This window comes from Bactrocera oleae, chromosome 2 (genome assembly GCF_042242935.1).
Source record: "Bactrocera oleae isolate idBacOlea1 chromosome 2, idBacOlea1, whole genome shotgun sequence".
Classification (NCBI taxonomy): Eukaryota; Metazoa; Arthropoda; class Insecta; order Diptera; family Tephritidae; genus Bactrocera; species Bactrocera oleae.
In genome coordinates, this window is record NC_091536.1 from 21,664,663 (window position 1) to 21,691,776 (window position 27,114).

At 33.3% G+C, this 27,114-nt stretch overlaps 1 protein-coding gene and 1 long non-coding RNA gene across 6 annotated transcripts in view; one reads left to right on the forward strand and one right to left on the reverse strand.

Annotated features, from left to right (window-relative positions):
* Positions 1–27,114, forward strand: part of E2f1 (E2F transcription factor 1) — a 67,851-nt gene that overhangs the window by 29,263 nt on the left and 11,474 nt on the right. The window contains exon 1 of one of the 5 annotated variants that reach the window (XM_014233432.3): positions 10,940–11,060. The exons of 3 other annotated variants lie outside the window; for them this stretch is intronic. The gene's annotated coding sequence lies outside the window, so the exon portion shown is untranslated. Of the gene's footprint in view, positions 1–10,939; positions 11,061–12,046; positions 14,074–27,114 lie in introns of those variants that run through there. One more of the 5 variants, XM_014233427.3, reaches the window with a different exon arrangement.
* Positions 9,587–10,815, reverse strand: LOC138857821 (uncharacterized). The gene is made up of 2 exons (XR_011397018.1): positions 9,996–10,815; positions 9,587–9,933 (listed from the first exon to the last, which is right to left on the reverse strand). It is a non-coding gene; the product is annotated as an uncharacterized lncRNA (long non-coding RNA).

Consider the following 27,114-nt stretch of genomic DNA (forward strand, 5'->3'; position numbering starts at 1 on the left):
ATTTCATATTATGCCGCTCTTATGTGTATACGTACTTCTTTTTGTATCGTACATACATATATGAAAATAATTTTGAGTTAAAATTTCAGAGTTATTGCAAGTAATAATAATAATAATAAATACTTTATAATTTAGTAAATTTTAGGCCACTTCTACTCTAAGATGACATTGAGAATTTTTTTGTGCGTGACAAATACACTCGGAGCCATGGATTTATAAGTTATAAATTATTTTCGGTTATAACTTTTAATGTTGTCTTTAAATTGGTTTCTAAATATACTGTAAACTGTAATAACTTGCATTTATAAGTTGCATATTCTTATTTAATTATTATTAAGAAGCCATAAACCAGTAATGCTAGTTTTTTAAACTACCTAAGCGAACAAAATGAAGTGGTTGTATTAATTGTGTATCTTTAGCACTTTCATGAATACTCTGTCCACACCTACAGTACTTCACCGTTATGTATGGATGCATTGGTTTTTAATAATATTTATACCCTGAACAGGGTATACTAAGTTTGCCACGAAGTTTGTAACACACAGCAGGAAACGTCGAAGACCCTATAAAATATACATAAATGATCAGCATGATGAGCTGAGTTGATTTAGCCATGTGCGTCTGTCGTCTGTATATATACGTCCCTCAGTTTTTAAGCTATATAGCAGCACCTGTTCTTTTCTCACAAAGAAGCTGCTCATTTGTCGTAACGGTCAATATCGGACCATTATAGCTGTCATACAAACTGAGCAATCGAAATCAAATGTTTGTATGGAACCTTTTATTTGTGAAGGGTATTACAGCTTTGGTGCAACCTAAATTATCGTTTTTTTTTTGGTTGTTGCTGTTTTTACACATTTCTTGGAAGGTCGATGAATGTAGAGTAGCGAAAGCAGCACTTGAAGTGCATATGAATGAAAAAGTGAGGAGCGGATATCGGCATTCTTGCTTTGTTGGAGATAAGAAATAAACGAAACATGCAAGCAAGAAAACACTATTCTATTGCGTGGGGAGAATTGAAATCACAATTTGATTGCTTTCCAATACGACCAAAAATAGCAACTTCATTATATTACATAAGCATTCAATAAGCCTGCAAAAAATAATAATTCAAAAATTAAATGGTATTTTGGTTATTATGAGTAATGCTTTATTTTACGTACGTATATTCAATGATCAAAATATGTACATACATATGTAATTGTTGTAATAATAAAATTTGCACACATTTTTAGTTAATGCTTCGCAATTAATCTTCTCCCTGTTGAGAGGTGCCTAAAACTGAAGAAATATCATTTAAGTTGAAAATAAAAAGTCTATGCGAGTTCGAAAGTAAATATAAAAAAAATTGTTTATACTGTCTTCATATATTTAATAGCAGTTATATTGCATGAAAAACATTTTTGTTTTTAATTTCCTTTTAGTCAATTATAATAATAAGATATAAAATGCATACATATTTATGGGCAAGAAACATCGACTTCAATTTGCTATTATATATTGCCATCTGATATCACATCCTGCCTGATAGTTATATGTATTTATTTTCAATTTGCACGAATGATCTCATGAGTTTACAAATAAATATGAACCTAGAGATGTATCTGGGCGCTTCAGCACAAACAATTGCTTGATGTGCTGCAATTAAAATATTTGCTAGGACAAAGCTAATGACGAAAGCCTGTTTACTCATTTTCTCAGTTCTCCGTTCTTAACTCCAGCACTTGGCCTATTTGTACTATTCGCATGCGAAACGTTTTACAAATAATTGTCACCTGTTTTAACTGCTGCCAAGTGCATACAATGTATGTGTGTACGTAACGTGTATTCAAAAGTATTCAATGACAAAATATGTATGTAATTATTGCAATACCTGCATGACATGCGTATTAGTGGCCGCTAACTTGCCTTCTACGGCACTGGAACGCAAACGCCACATTGCCGGAATATGTGCAACAACTGATTATATACACACTTATACAAAAACACAATATGTATGCATACATACATACGTATGAGCATACATGCCACACATTGCGCGGCAAATTCACGTTGATGACATTTCTGTTTAAACTAACCGCAACAGACGTGCGCCCATGCTAGGGACAACTAGCAAATGTCTCGCCCCTAGAGTATAATGGCTTAAGCCAAGAAGCGTTGGTATATCGGTTGATTGCGTCCATTCTTTTACAATTATTGTGGGCTAAAGCTTGAGTATGAGCCTAAACAGAGCATATAAATTCATAAGTACATATTGAGTTAATATAAGAGAAGAACGAAAATCATAGTGCACTATAAAGGTGTCAAATAATTAGTTACCTTCTGTTTCGACCCACTTCTTAAATGCAGCCCTTAAGCTTTTGCGTTTACTTCAAATTTTGTCTTATGTCGCTCTCTGTTCAATTTTACTTACTATTTTGATATCTTTGCACTCGTATTTTTTTCCAAATAACTCCCTTTTTCTTTTAATATACATTGTTTTCTACATGCCTCTTTCCGCGAGCACTCCGCGCGTTTCATCATTTTAAAAGACCAAGTGTGCGTTTACACACGCAAACTTTTGTCACACAAAGTCAGAGTTTGCTGACGTGAGGGCGACGTGGAAACACAAAGAGCACTTAGTTGCTCGTGCCGCTGCAACACGTTTTGTGCTCTTTTTGGCAACAGTTTGCTGCTACGCAATTTGGAATTCCTCTCTTTTTTTTCCATGATGAGCGATAACTGTTTCCGCGTATAAACTCATACTAAATAACCGCTCCACGTAATGTTACTTAGAGAATTTCTTGCCAAATTGAAATTCATAAAATGCAGTCACCAAAGATAATTGAGTAAAGTAAAAACGAAACTTGTTTTTCACATACATACCAATATGTACATATTTACATATGATTCTATACGATGCATGTAGTTGGTATTAGATATACATATATGTGTGCCACATACACACGCGAACTCAAATACGGTGAAACATCAATAATATTGACCTGTTAAGATATATCTAGAAAATATTGTAAATGTTTGCTCCAGACCACTCTATATTAAAGTGAAGAAGTAGACCACCGAGAGTAATCAACGCTGTTTCCAAATACTTTATATGAATCTCACGAAAATAGCAATCAATAAAAATATCAAACTAAAGAAACCGTTACATTCAAAAAAAAAAAAAAACTAATACGTTTTAGTAGTGTTTACTGTAATAGAGTTTGTATTTCGCCGCTTCAGTCTGTTAATATCTTTATAAAATTTGGTTCCGTTTTAACTTAACTTTATGTACTTGTATACATATGTATGTATATACACACACCACATACGTACGCATGCATTTTTAACTTGATCATACCTAAGGCGAAATAATACGATCGATTCTTTACAAGTTCTCTTTTTTATTGTTACGCTGCATTCCTGCACGACCGAGCCCTCCGCTCTTTTTCGCTCATTCTCTTTGTTATGTTGTTATATAAAAAAAGAACTTAAAAGAACTTCTTATAGCAAGAATAACAAGAATGATAAAATACATTACAGTCTATCATTCTTAGTCTTATACTATATCAAGAAGCCAAAGCGGCGAGGATTTTTATATGCATTTAAAAAGTACAACAATAGCCACGTATGTATGTTATGTATATTGAACTTTATTGTTATTGTATGATCGTAAAGTTAAATGATTACGTTGTATATACATTGAGTGAATTCTTTTTAGAATATCTTGATTCAAAAATAGTCTACTACATTTGATTATTATAAACGTACTTGAATTTTTATTAAAGGATAAAGTTCAAAATTCCTATTTCCCTTATCCTGTTATATTCTTAGCGCAACTCTGATTTAAGGAATTCTAAATTCCTGTAGAAACCCCTTCTAAGCTCTGAGAGTCCTGAAAATGACTAGTGTTTGCTAGAACTTTGCTGAAAGTTCTTAGATTACATACTACGCAAGCCGGTTTCATAACTACTATATTTGTTGTTGTTGAAGCTAGTTTTGTTGTTGCCGTTGTATATTGCATGCGCAGTACTCTATCATTACGTTACGTTGCCGGTATTCATAAATTTTTTCCAATTTAACTTAATTTTTCTCGCTCTCTGGTCTTAAAATATATATAATATATGTACGTGTATGTCCACATTTTCTCTCTCTCTTTATACCTTTGACGCTAACATATCTAGCTTTGCATCCTGCCTTGCAGTTGCAGACATAACAACAATTGTCTGGCTTCAAATGAGAATGCCTCCTGCTGATTGCAGTCCTCCCTTCTCTTGCGTCTGCGACATAGCGGCCTTTCATCCCTCCTAGCGCAAATACGTAAGTATATACGTCCGTCTGCGCTGGAATGCCTGCTAACTGGTAGCAGCAGTCAAAATGCAACACCAAGTTTTACAATACTTTAGTTTCTCATTGAAAACGCAAGCAAAACAATTACTTTGTCGTGCGCGTCCGTTGTAGCGCCGAAAGTCAGCCCTTAAAAACTAAAATTAAATTCAATAAAAATGCATTCAGAAAATTAAAACTTTCGTCAAAATTATTTGAAGAAATTTATAAGTGCAAAATTACAACATTAAAACATTATTTAACTTTATTTTGGCTAACAATTCTCACAAAAAGCGAACTCACTGAAACTGTTACTTCGGAAAACAGCATCATGAATGGACTGACAACTGGTCTGGCTTGCATGACGGCGTAAGCAGCAGGAGCGTTTGTCACAAATACAACGCCTGCAACGCTTACAACGAGCGCTGATAGCATTGTGCGCTAAACGCGGCACAGGAAATGTGTTGGAGTTGTTTGTGGTATGAATGCGAAAATTTACATGCAAAAAAGCGCAAAAGAAAGCCACCGCCAACGCTCAGTTTTAGACCAAGCCTAAAAGGAAACACGCTTAGCGCATCCATGTGCTGCTATACATAATAACGATGTGGCAATAAAATGTTAAACTTTGATGTCGTTAAAATGCGTACATTTGTTATTGTTATTGTATTTATTAACTACGTGCACTAAATTTAGTTTGTTTAGTTTTTTTTTGTGTTTTTGGCAAAAGTTAAATGATTTTATGTGCAACATTTTGTATATCTTCTAATAAAAAATGCAAAATGAATAATGGTAGTTGCCATATGTTTTGGAGTTGAAAATTGAAAAGTTAAATTAAATTTGTTATATATTGTTAATTGTGTTATCGCTAATTTTTATTGAATTAAATCTACCAAATGACAAATACGCACAAATACATACACACACACACACAAACGTTGCCATTGTTTGCCATGAATTGTTGATAACATTTTCAAATTGTGAAATGATAATCCCAGCACCGCTATATTGACAGCAGCAACAGTAACAACACATTAACCGTTACTACACCAACTACATACATACGTACGTAATTTTTATGCAACAGACCAAAAGTATTGAAACACCAAAAACAAACACACACATGCAAATACAAAGCAAATTGGAAAATCGACGTCACTCGGAAGACTTGTGAGTTTGAAGTAATCATTTAATATATTTATAAATATTGGGTTTATTTTAAATTCAGACATGTACATAGTGTCGAGAGTTGTCAAGTGTGGAGTAGGAACAGTTATAGAATAAAAGTGAAATAAGCATGGATAATTTGTTTATGGTTATGTGCATTTACTTTACTAAACTACCTACCTTTCATAATTTTCATAAAAAATGCTGAATATGTAAGCTCGAAGACTGTAACAGACTGTGTAGATAGGTATGTGCAAGCATACCCACATGTCTGTATGTATAATAAGTATTTGAATTAGTAATAACTATTAAATATTTGATTAAAGTATTTTTAATTTTATAACATTTCGTTCATTGGCGCTACTCTTTTTAAGGCATGGCATTTTGAAATAACCTTCTGCATTCGAAATTAACGTTTTAGGAATAAAATACAGTTATGCTAAGTGTGCTATTGATAAGCTCAAAAATTCGTTCGCAATATGTGTATTTTAAATAAAGTTCGAAAAACAAATCCTCTTTATGAAAAAACATTTTTCTATGATCAATTTCGTTATAAAAGGTTTTTAAATTAATTTATAATTTTTTTAATAATTGAAGTAAACTTGTATAGAATAGGTGAGATATAGATAGAAAGGCTTGCACACTCCTCGTTTGTTCTTACAGCTTACAAAATATTATTATTGTAATAAAATTTACTTTGCTATAAGAAGTATACTTTTGGGCGTTTTCGCTTTTGTGTGCGAATAAATGCTTGTAATCTCCAACTTAACAAATTAGTCACTGTTACAAATAAATTTATTACCAAATTGACTTAACTGTAGTTTCTAATTTAAAAGCATGAAATGTATTTAGATAAAAGATTTACACACTCGTGGCTACACTATTTAGTGATTTTTTTATAGATATGACGGTAAACGTCTCGTCTTTCTGTGTAAATTTTACTTTAAATATATAACTGGTTGCCCTCAATTGTTTGATGTTAATTAACTGCTAGCAATTAAAGCTCTTATTAAAAATATAATAAATATTTTAATTGTATAAAATCATCATAAATACAAAATATGCGAAGCATACTTTTAGGTGCGTTACCGAAAAATCCAGTAAACGTCATAGTAGAGAATTTTCATATTGTTTGTTTGAAGGAATTTTATATTTACATATATGTGCCACTTAAATGTAAATATGTTATCCCTCAAAAAATCATGTAACCGAAGTGTATTGAGTAATTTATGTGTAAATTGTAACTGTGTAATAGACGGCTTCATTTTGGTTTTAATAAGGAATCAGCATTTTATTTTGTAACAATTTTGTGCTTGAATTCAAAAACCGATGTGTTATATAAATATTTTCACATACCATACACAATACTTTTAATTTATCCACACGTCTTTTCTTCAGCAAATAAATGTATTGTTGTATTGTTTTACTCACTTAATGTACCTTAAAGGTTACATTGTTTGCCAATATTAACCATTCGATTTCCTAATTACGCGAAAAATATTTGTAATCGACGCTATAACATTTTCCTATGTAGCACAGCAACGTCATTATCACACCTATGTACCATATGTGTATGATTATAAATTGGTGCTAATCTTTATCACAATTGCCAGCCTTCCCTTCATTATTATCGCCAATACATCATTGTGGCAAACTTTGTTTTTGCTACTTTGGTTGCGTTCAAAAAGAAAACGTTGACATTGCTTAACGTCGCTGCGCCGGCTGTCATTTTTCGTACACACAATAACAAAACACGTAAAGCAGCAGCAACAACTTCTATTTGTATTTGGTCTACAAAATGGCGGGAATAATTCATGCATACATACATACATATATTGTTGTTGATGTTTTGTTCCACCACTCACTGTTTCACAAATTCGTATTCGTGACGGCGGCCACGACCGCAACGACGCGACTATAGTTGCTTATTTATATGTACATTTTGGCAGACTTGTGAACGAGTGAGCTCATAATCGTTTTTACGTTCATATTTTTTATATACATATATATTTTTTTTGTCTTCTAATACAAATAATTTTTTCAATTGTTCGATATGGATTAAATTTTTTTTCGCTTCTAACTTTGCTGCTCTCCTTTATTTGAGTGTTCAAGAAAACCTTCAACTTAAAAATATAATTTAGAAAATTATTAATAATGCATATATGTATGAATATATGTTATCTTTATATACGTACACTTATGAAAATTAAATAATATTTTCATATATTATCCCCTTTTGCAAGATCACGGTTAATATTCTTATTAAGTTTTTATTTAAATAGATTTGAGATCTGACAGCACTCGGCAATTGGCACATTTCTGAGCTAACATGTTCGCATGTCGTACTTTTGGTATTTTGTTACTTTTCCACCATAATTAACTTAAGCACTACGCTACTAATTAGCTCAAATTAACGAAATGTATTTGAATACAAATTTCCTTTATTTAAACTACCCTAAATCTTTGGATACTAAACTTCTAGCTAAAGAGTATTTCCTTTAAAGGAAGTATGAAATGTATTTAGTTAGGTATAAACGCCAACATTGTTGACATGTGCATGATTACCATTCGAACAGAGATAACCTGGCACTAGAGCATATAAATACCTATGTATATACATACATAGTATACATATATGAATCAGACTGATATTTAAATGCATTTTTTCTTGCTTCTCAAATGTATCCCATGGCTCTTTTTTCCAAATGCACCTCAGCAACCTATTCTATCTACCATGGCTGCTACAATGCCACATGTATGCTATCATCCAGGCACTAGTCTGCTGTCGATATGCAGCACTGCAGCGTATTTTCTTGCTATATATACATATAACTATGTACATATGTACGAGTATGTGTGAGTACGTAACATGTGAAGATGTCGATTGCAACAATGCGTTTTACATACCGACAGCAATTATAATAACAACAACATGGCACAATGACTGAAGCATCACAATCCCCACCATCATTATTACCACCAGCAGTAAAAGTGCTTCAACCCAAGCTCACCCCTTTTTCGGCGTTGCGGCGCCGTCGCATGTGTGAAATTTCAATTTCGACTGCTTTTTTCCATAAACCATTCGATTTTTTCTCAGATTTTGTTATACGCACTCAAACTTTTTTTCATATGTTTTCTTATGGCGTACATTGTTTTTTCCCCTGCATATGATAGTGTTTATGCTGAGTCTGAGGCCCCCTGATTTTGACAGCGTGAGTAAAATTTTTTGCATTGCTATTTTTTTCTTGCTTTATCTTTCGTCGCTCTATGATTTTTTTTGTGTCTTTCGCATCCTTTCAAGACTACTTCCATCAATTAGAATACATATTTGCTACGCAGAATTGCGTACCCAAACACCCTAAATGTGTCTACTTAGTCGTTTATTGTTAGTAGGCATGGTAAAGCCTCAGTCTCAGCTACAGTCATTTTTTCACTACCTATTGGTTGCCATGTGTGTGCGAGAAGTAGAAATATGTGCTAACAAATCTATCTCTCGATTCATTTGCTTTTTTATATTTTTTGTCTTATTCTGAATGTCCTTATTTTTTTCGCTTTTTATGTCATGTTGCTGCACTTATTTTATTTTGTGTGTCTGCTATGGTTTAAAAATATTATGTTTGCGGGAAAACTTCCCACGATCCTTTGGCTAAGTACGCATACCCACTTTATGTTTTTTTTTCCACTTTGGTGGCAAGTCTGTACTTGGACTTCTGCAAATATTTTTTTTGTTTTAAATACTTACATAACAAGTAAATTAACACCTGCTACATTTGTATCCAAGACCAATACTATCATCAGATGTGGAAGTTTAGCAAACAAGAATGCCCGTGAGACTCATTGTCGTTTGAGCTTTCACCGTATCTCACTATTGCTGTGTAACATTTCAATAAATCGAATACCAAATAAAACAAATTTTGTTTTTTAGATTTACCAAACGTTTCGATTTCAATCACAAAAAAAACCACATGCAATAATTAACTAATATTTGATTTTCAAGAAAAAAAGATTAATCTCTTGAAAAATCATTTTGTTTAACGTTTAGAAGCAGAATCCGACAATGTTACCAGCATACTAAAACCGTTTTCAAACAATAAAGTAAATCTTAAGAAAAATCACGTTTACGCATGGAGATATACTTATGTATATTTATTGAAATTTTTAGTAAGATAACCTCATCGCCATTGTTTAATATTATAAAAAAAAAATAAATAAAATATTCACATGTACTCAAATGTAGTGCATATAATCTATGCATAGGCAGATAATAGGAAGACTTGAAATGAGGTCGCCATTCAAAACCTTTTGACATTAATTCTTATTAGCTGGCAACACTCTTCTGCTATCGACACACAATTGCCTTGGCTTGGCTGCAACTGTCAAGTTGTTTACATTTTTGCGAAATGTTTCGTCGGCTGACTGCACTAGCTGCATCAATAACTCAGCTAACTTTAGTCGAAGGGGGGGCTGTAAAGAAAAATGAATGAAAATACAGCAATAGCAGAAAAACAACAACAGCTTCTACATACCAGAAGAGCAATCAGCTACGTCACTTCCGTTTAGGTTTTGTTTTCAGCACAACTTCATTGGCTGTGTCTGTGTGTATGGTGATTGCTATGTATTGGTAGCCGGCGCAAGAACACAGATACAATACCGGCGGGCCCACACACACACACAGCTGTGTACTGATATACGGCGGCCAAAACTCCTCCGGTTATCTAGCATCCATAAAAAATGCGACCACTAGCCAAACGAGTTTAGTTAACGCTCTCTTGCAATTACTCAGAGCGGAATGCATGATGGAAAACTATATAATACTATGTGTATTCGAACGCGACAGGGTGTTCACGCAGATTTTGTGGGTTCTTTGAGCGAGAGCGTATTTTCTAGAAAACATAGTACTCATATTCCTTCCCATTACTCAATGCTTTCCCGTACTCCTGCACTCACTCACCGCTCGCAAACGAGTTGGCTGGTTTTGGGGGGAGCACGCGCATTGCTCCACCACACAGTACTATAATTACTTTTATTTCCTCTTCTTTTGTCTATTTTATTATGCCATTTTACTATGAGTCTAAATGTTTTGCCTTATGTACCGCATTCTGACTGTTGTAATCTATTGTTTTATTCGCCGCTGTTTTGCAAGCAATAATAAAATCCCTTTTCCAACAGCCTCTCAGAGATATCACAGAAAGTTTTATATAATTCTAACTCTTAATTATTTCTGAAAAATTGTGTGTAAATTCTTGTTGTGCTGTTTACTAACTTTCAAGCTTCGAACGCTTAGTAAATGTCAAATCGCACATATGGCGATGTTGACAGTCGAGATAAAAGTAACAAACAGCGTTTGATATGCCCTCCTTCCGTTGTGTTGCTCTCTATTCAATTCGTCTCTGCCAGCTTTTAAGTATTTCGCCTTCTTTCGGGACACACAAAATTTTTTGCAGTGACGCATACATTTAGTACCGAATTTACTGGCTCACTGGCCGGGTTGACTGGTCTTGACTATTTCGGAATACATTTGAAATTTTGAAGTGCCTTTTAAAAAGGTGAAAGAGAAGCTGACTCAGCCCGCTTAATAAAGTGCGCTGCAGGTAAACATTAGTTTTTATTACTATGTAGTTTCTTAGCTGATTTATTAACATTTTACATCGCCATATTGTCATATTGCGCATTTGAGTGTTCGTGTGTTTTCTTCACCTTGTCTTTTTCACTTCTACGAGTATTTTAGGGCGGAACACGGTTACGGCCGCCAATATGAAGTGGTTGGCTGGCTGCAAATGCCTCGCTCCAAATTGCGGCATAGTTATGTTTGCTCTCTTCTTCTTATTATTTAAATTGCATATTGCCATTGTGCAATATTTTTCGGCTTCTTGTAAACAAGCAAATATAGCGGTTTGATATTGGTGCCGCGCTATTGTGGCTGTGATAAAACTAACCGAAATATATGCTGCGAGCGCACAGTGTGTTGAATTGCCTACCGCGCGTCAGAAATATTGGCATCTTGAACTTGAAAGCACAAAGTAAAACTTTTTCAACTTAAAAGATTTCAAGTCAAATTTCCGATTATAAAGTTAATACTTGCAATTTATGCATTAACAATTTCCGAATTATAAGTTAAATTCATTACTTTGCCCACTTATCGTATCACTGTGCAGCGAGCGAACGTTGCTTACTAGTGACATGAATGTCCGCACTGTTCGCCACCACCTTCTGACTCGCTCCAGCTGTTTACCGGCCGAGAGCCGCAATCAAGAGAGCAGATACAAAATGCTTAATAAACCCATAGTATGAATACAAACAAACAATATAAACAGCCTCATGTTCATATGTGCAAATGTATGTATGTCAAAACACGAGGAGTCTTCCAGCTGGAGTCAGTATTCCAAAGGTAGCCATAAGACCAGCAGCAGCAATGGGTCTTCATATAGAGAACTCATTCATTAATGCATTTATGAGCGCGACAGAGAGTCGTTGGCATTGGCAGACATGCGACAGTCTATTTCCGCGAGGAGTCTCTGTTGAGCGTATATGTAGTACTCTGATACTCACGCGCGCAACTTGACTATTTCAGTGCTTCGCATGTCGCTTTGATTGTTGGTTGTGTTGTCTGGCGTCGGAGTCGTTCTTGTGCCGTAGTAGACATCCGTCGTGATTGCTCTTTGTATTTAGAGACGCGCTGTTGGTTGTTCGGCTTTTATGTATGTACATATGCATCGTATTTTAACATATGTACATATACTGTTTTTGTTATCTGGTCAGGCGGTTTTGTACGAATAGCACTTCAAAGAATAAACGAAACCCCAAACATCGCTACACACTACTTGAAATATTCGAGAAATATTTCACTTTATATTAAAATGTACAAAATGAAATTAAACGACAAAGCAAACGAAAAGCATAAATAAAAACCCAGAAAATATCAGAAAGAAAAAGAGGCTAGAAAATAATGTCTAAATTGGTGTAAATATACATATGTATGTATGTATATATTTGGAAACTACCACGATAAATACAATTTCGAAATAGTTAAATAGAAAATGAAATTCTCAATTTGGAAGTTATAAAATAATATGTAGTGGACCAATATACAGATACTGTGGTCACCCACGCCTTACCCTAACAAAGAATGCGGCTCGTTTGTTACTGGATGTTGCCGCGGTCGGCTGCTGTCTTCTTCTATTAGTCGTCTACCAACGTTTTGTTGTATTGAAATCGCCGGAACTCTGCAGCGAAGTCACTCGTTCGCCGCAGCTCAGCCGCACTGTTGAATTCAGTATTCAATTGTCAGCCAACAGCAATTCATAGTAGCAAATTCACACACGGGGTACCTGTCTACATTCATACGTGCATACATATATGTACATACCATACACAGATGCGCACACATACAGGCATGCATGTAGCGCGAATAGCGTACAAAATATGAGAATCAAAGCGCAAATGGGAAATTCATAAAAATAAAATAATTACACACCACATACATATCTTTTGCGGCCTTGTCATCGGGAAAAAATCGAATTCCGTGTTGTTGTTTTTGCATTTTGCAATGTGAATTTGTATAGAGTTAGCTACAGCAAGCAAAGCGCACCAAATTTAACAGCCACGACGTTCAATTTTCAATATTCGCCAATACTTTGAAGCCGCCATTGTCGGTTAAACTGTGAAGGGCGGCAGAAGCAAAAACAACAAAAAGAAAAAAACCGCCTTGCCAATCGGTTTTTCTACTTTACTCGGTTGAAGTAGCGCTGACTGGCTCAGTGGCTCAGTGGCTGAGTGACCCTCGTAACACACGCAACCACCCCGCTCTAATGTGGTCGTTGCCCCTTTACTCAACCATCTACTGCCTGTCCCGCTTAGAACAGAAAGCGTCCGGCATCAAACTGTGATATACTCTAATATTTTGTTATCGTCGTTACCGTATTAATTCCGTTCATTTTTGTTTTACATCATTATTACATATTTGTGCGTGTGTAAGTGGACCTTTTCATCCGTTTCGTCGGCGCCGTTATAGTATCTCGTAGTCTTCACATTGTTGAGGGCGGAAATAGCCGCCGCATCACAATCGTTGTCGTGTGTATTCGTAAAATAAACTGCAAATATTTTACATTGATTTTAAGAAAATGCGCCATCAAATCGTCGATATGGCAACGCTCGCGCTTTTGCACATCTTCAGCTACGAGAAAGTAAAATAAAGTGACTCAATATTTCTGTGGCCGATAAACGCGCAGTAGTATAGCAAAATTAGTGTACAACGATTTACAAAATCTTTATATTCTACTCCTATTCTACTTTCTACGCCGTCAAAGTGCTAACAAAATTTGGTTGTTTATATATGTATATGAATCGTATTTCCACCACGCTGGCAAAAAGTGAAAGATGTGGACCACCTTCCACTAATGAACTATAGCCGCAGCAGACGAGTAAGAATACTGTTAACTGTCTTACAACTCAGCAGTCTTATGCGCATACTGCACACACACATACACATGCACACTCGAATACGCACATATTGGTGGAGACGACAAAAACGCCATTGAAGCAAATAGTCAAGTGCTTTAAGCAGCAATAGCAGCAGCGAAAAATCCACATACTTAGTGTAAAAAGGTAAGAAATTAAAGTGGTGTCAATAAGTGCATGAAAATTTCTTAAAAAGCTGTGTTGACTGAATATTTCTTGCAGCCATTGTCTTTACGTATTTGTTAATATTTGTAGCGCCGTTCAAATATGTCTACGAAACTGACGTCACACTCGCGCATTACTCGGTATTATCAATAATTTAACAAATGGTGTAGGCAACATGTTTATGTGCCGTTATGTGAAAGTGATTTAAATTATTTCTAATCTGGAAAATTAAAAAAAAGCGTGCAATAATATTACACCCTAGTTATTTGTATGAGCGAACCGCTTTCTAGTAACAATGGATGCTACTGCCACATAGCGTTTCACAAATTTAAAGTGATTAGTAATTCTTTTATATTTTACTGAATAATGAATATGCTCAATAACTAATCAGCCTTTTTTTGCAAAGTTTAGGATGCCTAGATTGGAGTTCTGAAAGTATGTTTTTAATATTTATATGAATATATGATTAAAGATTAAAGTACACGACGTTAACTGAGTAGCAACAAATCAAACTTATCATAATATACTGATATACATCAGATTGAAGATGTTTTAAACAACTAATTTTTGAGCATACTGAAACTTTTTTTTATTATATATTCAATTGAAGGTATGCAAATTGTTTTTATTTTGATTGAATTACTAATTTTAAATAATAAACGATAATTTTGATTCGATTTCCAGCAATTAAAGCTAAAGATTGGAAGCATGAATACTCATTATTTAAATATTCTTTTTGGATTCAATAACTCGTTTTATTTGTTAAATTAAGTATACTTAAAGGCGCATAAGGGTTGTTATGTGTCCAAACTCTAATGTTGAAATAAAAAGTTTCCATTGGCTCCTTAAAAAAATGTAAATACTTTTCAATACCAACAATGAATTACAACGTATTTAAACTGCAATCTAAACTTCGAAAATAAAAAGCGATAACGAATATCTGCTTCATAACAATTTGATTTGCAAATAATATTTATTATAAAAAGTGCTTTCGCAAGCGGGCAGCATGAACAAGTGAACGAGTGATAGAGGTGGCTATAACGCGTGCAATAAAGTGAAGTGGAAATGGAATTTGTCGAAGAAATACAAATCACGAAGAATATGCGAAATGCGAAAACAAGATTCAATATTAACGAGAGTGTGTGCAGGTCGGTTTAAGAAAGTGAAGCAAAGTCAAAAATCGAGCAAAAAGGAAAATATTAGCAACAAAAAAAATTAGTATGCCAAAAAAGTGGAACCACATTGTATTGAAATAAGTGTATTTCTGTATTGAATAGAAAGGTAAAACTCGTTTGTCAAAAGTAATATTATTGTCAAAGAAGTTAAAAATAATCGAGGGGGCCATATGCATATTTAAAATACACTTTTACATAGCTGATTAACCGGTGATTTTATGGCATTCTCAAAGTTCTTAAACAAATTTATTTTGGTGCTCAATATGTGTATATTAAGTATTACAGTTTTAATGCGTGAAAGCGTGTATAAAAAAATTGCAATTTAGAGTCCAAATTAGAGAAAGCTAAGCTTTGCATAATCATTGGACAAGAAAAAAACTTGTCTATGCAAGATTATTGGTTGTGCATTTCACAAGTGTTTAAGTATTTGCGTCTAAAGAAAATAAATGCACTACCTAAGTACATATTGTACTTATAATTTATATTTGCTCTTATTGCTTAAACAGTTACCAACACCTTTGTATGCATAACAAAATGCGTACATATATATTATAACTAAAATAAAGATAGCCCGCAACGATATTAAAAATATGTTATCAGCTGCTGTTGGCTGTTCCACATACATATATTGGAGCAAGTTTAAAAAAGGTGAACACAGCGTGCTTGGCATTTCACTATTACTGATGTGTGGTAAAAAACGGTGATGATGATGGCATTGACAGTCAGCTCAAAATAGCTAAGTGCCTAGATATTGTATACCATATACACATTTATAGATGTTTGTATATGCACCATATATAATATAATTTTTTTTATTTATTTATTTATTTTTTGGCAATACATGCACACGCAATCAGTTTCAAAAATTTAATATTTTTTTGCTGTTATTAACGTCAGCAAATTGCAAAAATATCCAATCCGCTCTATCCAAAAGCCAAAACCATATTCAGAATTAGTCTTTCTAAGTAGGTTAGTTTTCATAATATATATTATCATACTTGAAAGTTTGTTTCTGTATGTTTGTCTTCAAAACGTATTTGCTTTAACGATTGTTATTAGTGTAATTGGCCAGTCACAAAACTACTCATATACGACTGCTGCTGCAAATATGTTTTACTCTACATAAGTACATATGACAATTTTTTTTTATTCATTTAATACGTTCCATAAAGATAAAATGTGGCAGGCAGCGTTACCGTTGTCTATTGCTATTACCTTTTGCTTTGCCGTTGTTATTGTACCACTCGTTGCTACCTACTTATGAACCTAAGCACTATAAAAATAAAAAACCTAACATATGCCAACAACAATAATAAAATAACTCACCTACATATGTACCTACTTATATTTATATGTGCAAATATATTTCTACCTTATATACATACACACATTAATATGCGGCATACTTATTCAAGTATTGACGCCAATTTCTTCGTCACTTCGCCGCTGTTTGCTAATTTTTCTAACGCATTAATGTTACTCCCATGCATGGCATAACACATACCTTCAACCGATTATATGTATGGTATACATATATTTTTATTTATGTACATGCTTGGAAGCCCACATACACTAAAAATAATTGCCGGGAAGCAGTTTAGCTTCGCGAAAAAAGTTCATTGTAGCACTACTCTACTCACTCAAGCGTTGCTATGTGCCCCACTTTGACGCCTCCTGACAGTGGAGTAACTTATTTGTTACTTTTATCAAATTCTTAATGTCTTATGTGTACTGTACTAATTTATATGCACTAATTATGAACGGATAAATCGAGCCATATCAGCATTGTTCTCACGGTCGGTGGGTCTACTATATAACTTTAGATTTAAATTATGAAAATTGTATTAAACCAAATGGCGTCTTAGGAGTGAAACTACATACTAGACTATAGGGTGTTGTTTTAATTTCTTTTGTATACGAATACTATATAATGCAGAATGCCAAAAATTCTGAAAAGTCAAGAATGATGTTATATTTTATGCAATTGTTATTATTTTTGTGCTACAACTATTAAGATTTTCTAACGTTTTCATAGAAAAATACCTATCATTTGTTCAGACATACAACGATTAGAAAATGACACGCAAACACTAATCTACTCGTTCACACGTAATACATTAGCTGCAGAACTGTGAATTAGTTGTAGAAATACGTTAAAATAACTTCGTTCGACTTATCTCTTTTGACCTTGCGACCGCCCTTTACAGTAATATGTTTTCATAATTAATATTTTTTTGTTAGACTTCCATATGTTTACAAATGCCGATAACCATTTTGTTATCTTTTTACTTTCATGTTTCTCTTGCTTTTTGAATTAATAATGATTAATAACACAAAAAACACAAAGTTGTATTAAAACCGTAGCATAATTTAGAATTATTTTGTAATTAGGAAAAATTTTAAAATTTTATTTCGACGCCATTATATAAGTACATATGTATATCTATGTCAGTAACTAACAAATATTTTATGCTTTTTACATTATGCACTGCATGCAGCCGTGTGAAAGCCAATTTCAAATAAGAAATAAAAAAAAAACCAATTTTCTCAAACCAAAGCTGTCAACCAATGCTTAGATAAGCTTTTACGTTAGCACAAAGTGTATTTTAAATAGCTATTGTATAAACACTTATAAGTAATTCGATTCACTAGCACGTCTTATGTACATATGTACATGCTGTGTGTAACTATGATGTATTCCAATTGCATATTTATATACATATATTTTATTTAGAGCAAGGAAAACGGCCGCGAATGCATAAGTAGGTATTTAGTTAAAGGCTTTGTAGGCTAAAGTTATTTAGACATCTACTATTCTAACATAATATCTTTTCAATAAAGGCATATTATTTGGTAACATATCCATCAATACTAATTGCCGAAATTTTATCACCTTTTGAAGTTTAGCGCCAACACTAACAGAGCATTAGCACCTACACTTTCTTTCAACGAATTAAATGCTCATATATCTACATATCTATCCATCATTTGTACATATATGTATGCATATGCATGCATGTATATTTCAATTTGTATAAAAGTAACAATATTTTCACATACATATTAATAAACGTGTAGGTATATAAACATTTAATTACCGCAGAAAGTGCAAGGGTACAGGGTGACGTTAGTATGAATACCATCGCCGCCCTTCTTGGCCCCATCATTTTTTCTTCACACTTTTTATTCGCTATTTATTCCATTTTCGTCATTGTACGGGGTATCTCCTAGCTTATACATGTGCGTACATACCTACCTGCTTTGTTTTTGTATTTTTATAATTCTATTTTGCTGCTACACGAGCGGTTGATATTTGGTGAGACTACTTCATGTGTATATCCGTAGTATTTTTGCATTTGCTCACTCATTCGCGCCAGCTCACCTACAATTAGTAAGCATATTGTCTGTGGTATATCGTACACAAATGTTTATATACCTAAATATCAATACATATACATATGTATGTATGTATGTATGTACCTGTGCACATGCATTATTTATAATACACAGCATTATTATTGTTTAATAATTAAAAAGATGCGTTTATGCTATATGCTGCGTAATAAATGAAGCCTTTTCAAGGTAAAAGCCACATTATATGTATTTTACGCACTTATTTACATACATACATAAATGTTTAAATTTTTATTACGTGTTTGAGTTTGCGAAAAGTTGCGAATATTCGAAAGCGGCTTAAAAGTTTAGTACTCTCTATTTGTAGTTTAACATTGAATTCTCTCATATAAATAGTGAAGCACTTCATATGCATAGGTATGTATTTCCAATTTATTTCGTTTTGTTTTCGCTTACTTGCACTTGTACTATCCATATATGTACATATCTCACGAAGTACAAAAACCCAACAAATAATGCAGCAAAAGCAACAGCACTCAAAGCGCTATTTCGTGTGATTGATATTTTTAGCTTGAGTAAAATTTGCTGATAATTCACACATTAAACGCAGTCGTTATTCATGGGGTTTTTATGTACAGTGTATGCATACAGATACATTGTATTTTTTCATTTTTAATATGTTTATTATTATCAAATCGTGCAGATAAAAAATATGTTCTCAAATTAAAGCTGTTGATCTACTTACGTATGTATGTACCATATAGAGAAGCATATGAGTATATGCGTGAAAAAAGTATATAAACGTAAACTCATGCCTGCATAATGTATACATAGATATACATAAGCAAGTATGTACAGATGTATGTATACATACATATATCAATTTGCCTACTTGACCGATAAAAACATATTTTTTCTCATACTTGTATTTAACAGTCAATTATTTAGTCGATTTACTAGCATTTCGATTGTGTTAATACAAATTTAGTTGCTCAAATATGTAATTGGCCTTGAAGCAAAAAAGCAACTTTGAGCGCGCATTATTTATTACTTTCCGTTTCCGCACTTTTTGGGAAGAACATTTTTATTCTCAATTGTTGTTTCGAATTTGACACATATACATATGTATGTATATCATCAATTAATACATCGAAACAACAACTATCGACGAATTATAAACAATGCACCTTCGACAAATGCCTTCTTTGCTTAAGTGCTTTTGGTCACGTTGTTTTATGCAGACAATTTATACATACACATAGGTATATGTGCATATGCATACATCTGAATACATAAAATGCCTGATATATATTACATATGTATGTATGTATATGTGCACTTATGTACAATCCAAGTCAAACAACAACAAATACTCATATAAAAGGAAGCCGGCTTACAAAAGTTTTTTTTTTTTACTTGCGTGCCTTTGAAGAGAGCTTGCGCATGCTTTACGCGCAGTATATACATACATACCTATAGTGCATAAACATACATATATGTGTGTAGATATGCATAGACATATAAGCAAACCAAATACTGTTTAAACTTCTTTTTTTTTTGTCTAACTTGACGATTTCGCCGCACGTTCTATATTGTTTTTGTATTTTTTTGTTGAATGAAAAAGCAAATCAGCTGTGTAGCTGTAGATGGGAGTAGGAGTGTTTGCCAATAACAACCTCCATATACATTACTCCTACATCGTACAACTAAAACTAATTGGCACTTAAATTAACATTCGCTCTCACGCTCCAACAAATTATTTTCTCAGTCACTGCTTACGCGTTTATATCAATATAAAATTGCCTCAACCCACTTGTAAAGATGCTCCACAGCTCTCAGCAGCCCATTTTCATGCTCTCGGCAATGTTTTGTGTTACTCAATTTTTTTATGCTCCACTCTTGCGCTCTCTACCGCTGATTTTTGTAGGCATTTTTGGAGCAAAAACTCTCTCTCGGCCAAAGTCAAGTCTCTCAACTTTTTTTTTTTTTTATCTATTGGCTCTCTCAGTCCGTATGTATGTTATGTATGTGACTATTCAGCCGCAACACTTGACTCGCCGTCGCCGAAGCGTGCAAACACGTTTTTCATCAGACGTTGTATTTACTGTGTTTACACTTACATATCTGCGTATGTATGTATGTATGTACATAAGTGAGTGTAATTGTGTGCGTTTGTTGTTTTAGTTGTAATCAGCAGCTTTATACCCGCCAACTGGGCTATACTTTCATCCAACCTGATTCAGCAATCCATTTAAAAGTTGTTGTTTATTGTTATTTGCTTCTTTCCGGCGCGACTCGTCGCTCCACTTTGCTCTCTGCTTTTGTTGTTGGCGCCTTTTTTCGCTACTGCTTGCATACGCTCACAAACGTATATACCTATGTACATATGTATGTATATACAAATGTGTATGTGTATTATTTGAAATTTAATTTAATTTAATTGCTTATTATTATTATTTTTAATTATTTTCATTTCTTTTAACAACTTATTGACATCATTAATGTACTAATTTTTTTAAAAAGCTAACCAAAACCACAAAATATTCCAAAAAGTAGAGAGTTTCTTGAAACTGGGGAGAGGCTGAGAATATATTGGAGGAAACGCTTTTGCGCAGAAATATGCAAAATAAGCACTGACGTAGAAGAAAGTGAAATTATTTTAGTGATTGACATAAGTGGTGAGCTGTATTATGTGCATAGTGTTATGTTATATACCATATATTATACGCTTATATACATATGTACTTGTACATATGTAACCATGCACAATTAGCGAAAGGCGATTATCATATTTTGTCAAATCAAATATTAATTTATTTATTGATAATTGGTCATACATTTTACAATACAAAATGTTACAGTTTGTTTCTCTTCAGTAAATGTTTCTAATACAATAATGCTACGTCATATAATACATATGTACATACAGCTGTGTTCATTGAAATAGCAGTGCCGCAGAATCGAAAAGCGTTTTTTTTTTTTGCATATTCTCTTTTATTTGTTGATGCTTGCACATAATTTTTGTAGAACAGAATATGTAGATTAGAAATATGATATGCAATGTCATAAATTATGAACTGAAGCACAAAAGACATGGTACCATACGTAAAACTACAAATTTAGATGATCGACGCATAGTGCGCTTCAGCAAGCACAATTATTTTGCATTAGCTAGGGTAATGAAATCGTAGCTGTATTTGAGGATTAAGGTTATAAATATCCGACGACGACTGTTGAATAAAAATTTAAATCCGTGAAGCCCACGATAAGTGCATTAGTCAAAGATATAACAAAGCCTAGTAAGAGTTTGCCAAAAGCCATTTGAACTGGCCTTGAAAAAGTGGAATCCCAACTGATCTTGTTTGTTAGAGCAGGTTCTAGACAGTATGTCCGTGGACCCTCAAGCATGGAGTATCTTTCAAATTATACGATTAAGACAGTAAATCATGGTGACCTTAAAAGTTTGGTATGGACCTATATATATATATAAGAAACGTTAAGCTGCCTACTATGGCATTTGAAATAAGCCCCTAAACTGAACATAACAGCAGGTTAACGATCCAAAACACTTTATCTATTGGCTAAAAACTGGCTTAGCCAAGAAAAGGTTATTTTAAAACCATGGCCAGTCCACGGATCTCAATCCTATAGAAAACTTATGGGGAGATATCGAGCGCAGCTCCGAGTTTGTTCAAGAGGAACGAGCGCTTATCTCAGCTTAACGGTGAAAAGAATCTTCCTTCCTTGGAGCAGAGAGGTCCTCTTCTCACTAAAATTTAAAATTTTCCATTCTTATAGTGCATTGTAACACAAATTATAATAATCAAACTGACTATGCACAATTTTACAAATTTTTTCGGCACTTTTCGTCGAAGAAAATCAGAAACTGCTATATCAGTGAACAGCCACAAATGCACGAATATGCTCAAAAATCCAAAAAAAAAGCTTTAAAACTAAGCAAACTTAATGAGGTTTTTGGTTTTTTCTTATCTCTATATATTCCATTCTACAAAAACTATATGCAAGCGTTCAACTAACGAAAGGAAATATGCAAAAAAAAAAAGTTATATATTTTCGCTCCTACTGCACTGCTATTTCAATGAACACAGCTGTACATATTCATACGATTTCTTATCTATAATATTTGTGAAACTTTTTATCAAAATAATTTTTTTAAATGGAACCAAATACCTAGTCACCCTTAGGGCACATATGTAACTAAGACTGATATCTTTTACACATTCCACAGCAAATAAAAAAGTTGTCGCCGCAATGTCAAGAAAACAAATTAATTTAAATATTGTTAACCACTTTGTAATCACTTTTTATTTCTTATACATTTGTTATTGCTATTTCTTAGTTTCTTATGCGAATGCGATGTTGATCTGATAAAAAAACAGCACTCTTTTTGCACAATTTTGCTTGAACTACTAAAATTAAAAAATAAAATAAAAATTAGAAAAATTTGTGATTCAAAAAAAAATTGCAACAAATGCGTGAAATTTCTCCGGCTATCAGTTTAGTTAGGCATTCTTTTTTTTAAAGCTTTTAATTGACCTCATAGAGTTCCAAACTAGTTATAATCAGCGAACTTTATCTAATGGAAGCACGCGAATGTGTTTAGTTCTACTTTGGTGCGATTATCATTTTAATTCGTTAGCTCGTTTTTTACAGTAAACTCCGCTACACTTCAATTACTTGCAACGGTTTAAGCACATAAAATGTACGCTGCATGCGATAATATAAATGCTTGGCTATATACGAGTATATGTATACATAAGTAGGTACATATAGGTTTGCAAAAATCAAGTTCAACGTTCAGCGATTGCGATTTCTCATCTTGTTTTCTTTTAAATATACTTACTTGTTTTTGATGCTTTTTGCCCTCTACGAGTACTATGCAGCTTTTATGATAAAGATTATTTAATTGATTATGCACCCTACGGAATTAGCGCTAGTTCTTTTTTGCCGCTTATTAACGGCTTTTTAAGGTTGTGTTGCATTAATATGTATACAAAGCATGCTCTTATGCGTGTATGTAACTGCACAAAGTTGTTTTCAAACTGCACTTTGCCTCGCGTGTTTCGACGCTTTTTCAGAAGAACGATTTATATTTGCTTTCGTCAGCGCTGCCATTTTATACTCTAAATCATAAGTACTTATATGTATTTATAACAATGTCTATGTATGTGTCTTGACTATGTACTCGTATGTAAGTAAACCACCGCATTACGATTGGCCGATATTTACCTGTGTTTTATTGTTTCTTTCTTAAACACATACATTTATATTATAGCACATAACGCTACATTTCTAATATTATATTAGTATGTATTTATTCTAGCTAATTAAAAAAAAAAAAACAAAGATGAAGATCATCTCATAATAGGAATTCTCGAAAACATTGCTATCATTAAAAAATGTCATGCAAAATATACTCTGAATTTATTTTCCTTTTTAGAAATTCCAAATATCAATATTAAAGTGTGTATATTATAACAAGGGTACGATAAAAATATACTGTAAACGAGATCTTGCCTATCTACAACAACAAAACTGCTCGTATTGCACAGAATTTTTGAACACTCCAGGTCATATATTTTATAAATATTTTGTATATGCTATATTTATAAAACTTATAACTATTTTTTTTTAATTATATATTTTGTCAAAACAGAATATAATAAAATATACCGCACCAGTATGTAAATCTACATATCATTTCTATATACATATAACACCATGTGTATCCAGAAAACTTCAGTTGTTCACATCTTCGGAATTACTTTCAAAAACGCTGTTACTTCAAAAAAATTACACGTACGCTCATTATTTTACTCTTAAATTGAGAGAGTGCAAACTTGAGATCGGGCAATAACGAGCATACCGTATGAAATTATAAACCATGCATGAAATTCTATACACAATGTCGCCAATACATAAAAACCAAAACATTTGAAATAGTAAAGTTCCAAAAAACGAAACATTTTATTTTTATTTTTTTTTTCATTAATTTGCTTGGGGGTGTGACCACATAGCTCTGGTATGCGACCAATAAATTAATGCTACGATGCTTGCAAAGGCTTTGGTTTATCTTCCGAACCGAAAAGCCCTTATATTCAAAACGCTTCACTTTATACTCTTTGTACATGTGTGCATACATTGTTTTTTTTTGCTGCCTTTACTGATCGCCACTAAACGGAATCCCAAATCCCTGTGTGCCAGTGTGTTTAAGTTTTGCTCTCGTATCAGATTTCGTCATGTTTTTGCCTAATATTTCATTCATGCGAAAGCAGATACCGTTGGCTCAACCGCTCCCTTATGGCTGCATGCATACGCAATCAAGTGAATTGTACGCGATCGCTCCATCCAACCATTACAATGTGGAATCGGAGCAGCGCGGCGAGCGTAGTTCATTTAGTATTACCCATCTGCCAAAGCTGATTGAATTTCGGTAGCATCAGCGAATTCTTTTCCAAAATAACTCTTACAGTTACTTGGTTGCTTACGTGAAAATATGTGCACATATATACCTACTTGAGTCTTGAGTCTGGGGTCTTGGTCAACAGCTTTTTAAAGCATTTTATTTAAAGTCGTTAATTGTTTTTAGCATTTGATAAGCCACTTACATATGTATGTATGTACATATGTATGTATATTGCAAACTCAAAATGTGCCGCACTTTTGAGTAATTTTTGAATTTCCCTTCGGTGTGCCGAGTCTACAAGTATTAATCTTCGATCGCTGGTTATCAGTTGTTTGGCACATACACACTACAACTATTCAGTTAAACTTTTTCAGTGGCGGCGGGTGGTCGAAGAATTCTGTTTTTATGTAAGTATGTACATATACGCGTTAGGCTTATCAAATTGGTTTGTGTGGCGCTCCCAACGCTTAGGTCATTAATTTTTGCGTATTGATTGCTTATCACAGTTGTTTAAAAAATTGTCAGCACTTTTTGTATATATAAAGAATTGTGTGATGATTCATAAGCTTCAATGCTAGCGAAAATCTCGTTAATATTCGAAATAAATTTAATGCAATTTTTTAGAGTTTTTATTGAGTGATTTCTTTTTCGAAATACAAAAGCGTCCATTATCCATTTTTTGCATAACATTCAGGTGGCAACACACGATGTTTGTACTATTGACAACTAGTTTACAAATTGTAGTTATTTTGTATTAGATTTAGAAGCACGAATTTTATGCTCTTTTTCGGATCCGATAAAAAGAAAACAAGAAATATTTTTACTATAAATTTTGTATATGTTTTTTATTGATATTTAAAGAGTACACATTTATAATATTAAAAAAAAATTAAAAAAATTCCAGGCCGACAAAATGGGGACTGAGGAAAAAATGGCCTGTCCTGGTGTGCAGGATATCAGGACTTTCAGTAACCTGAAATAGGAATTGTAGAGTAATCCTTAAAGTGGAAGGATCTAGTTATAGCGCTACGAGAGGATTTTTTCTTTATTTAATTTTTTTTCACAAATTTTTTTTGCCGTTCGGAATTTTTTAAATATATAAATTTTTTAATAATCCCCTCGTAGTGCGATAGTACAATGTATAAAGAAGATCTGTACCAAATTTCAAGTAAATCGAATGAGTAGAACTTGAGATATCATGCACACCATTTCTAAAAAAGTTGTACAGAGAAAAACGAATTTAAAATTTTAGGACAAATCGCGCGTTTCCGGCCGGCGCATCACAAAATAAGCTGTAATTCGGAAAATAATTGAAATTTCAAAAAATCTTTTTAGGGACATATTCTTAAAGGGTTATACTACAAAAATATGCCAAAAAAAATCGATTTTTTTTAAATTTCTAAACCAGAATATCCCCTTAAAGCGAGCTTGACTAAAAAATAAATTTCTTATATTTTTACCGTGTGTTTTTTATAAACTTTGTGCACTAAAGTAGTAATTTTACTAGATTTAAATCATCTGTAAAGCTGTTTGGTTTCTGGTACGCGTTTGTACACAAATATTTCCAAAACTTGAATTTACGACGGTTTTCCAACGCGCTTCCTGTCGCACTAAATTCACTATCTAATTTTAAATTGTCTATTTTCTGTCAACGCTTGTGCATTACTAATTTTATGAGTTCAGAATGTTTTTTTTTTGTCTATCCAATTTCAATTAGCTTAAGCGCCGCTTGTTTTCATGTTCATTGAGTTTTGTTTCTACCACTGCGGCATTTGTGCTTCTTCTTCTTCTGCTTGTTTGTTAAGCAAGATGTCAATAAACTCGTATTGTACAAAAATATGCTAATGAATAGTAGGGGGGACAAAAATATGAAGGAAGCAAAAAATTAAAAAAAAACTACAGCAAAAACTAGCGTTTAATGGAAAGTAACGCTATTTTCAAAGCCAAGCTTTGACAAATACGCGTAAATAAATATATATACATATGTATGTATGTACCATACAAACAAACAGCGCATTGGGAATTGAAAGCAGCTGGTGATAAAACTAAAATCAAATAAAATGTTAT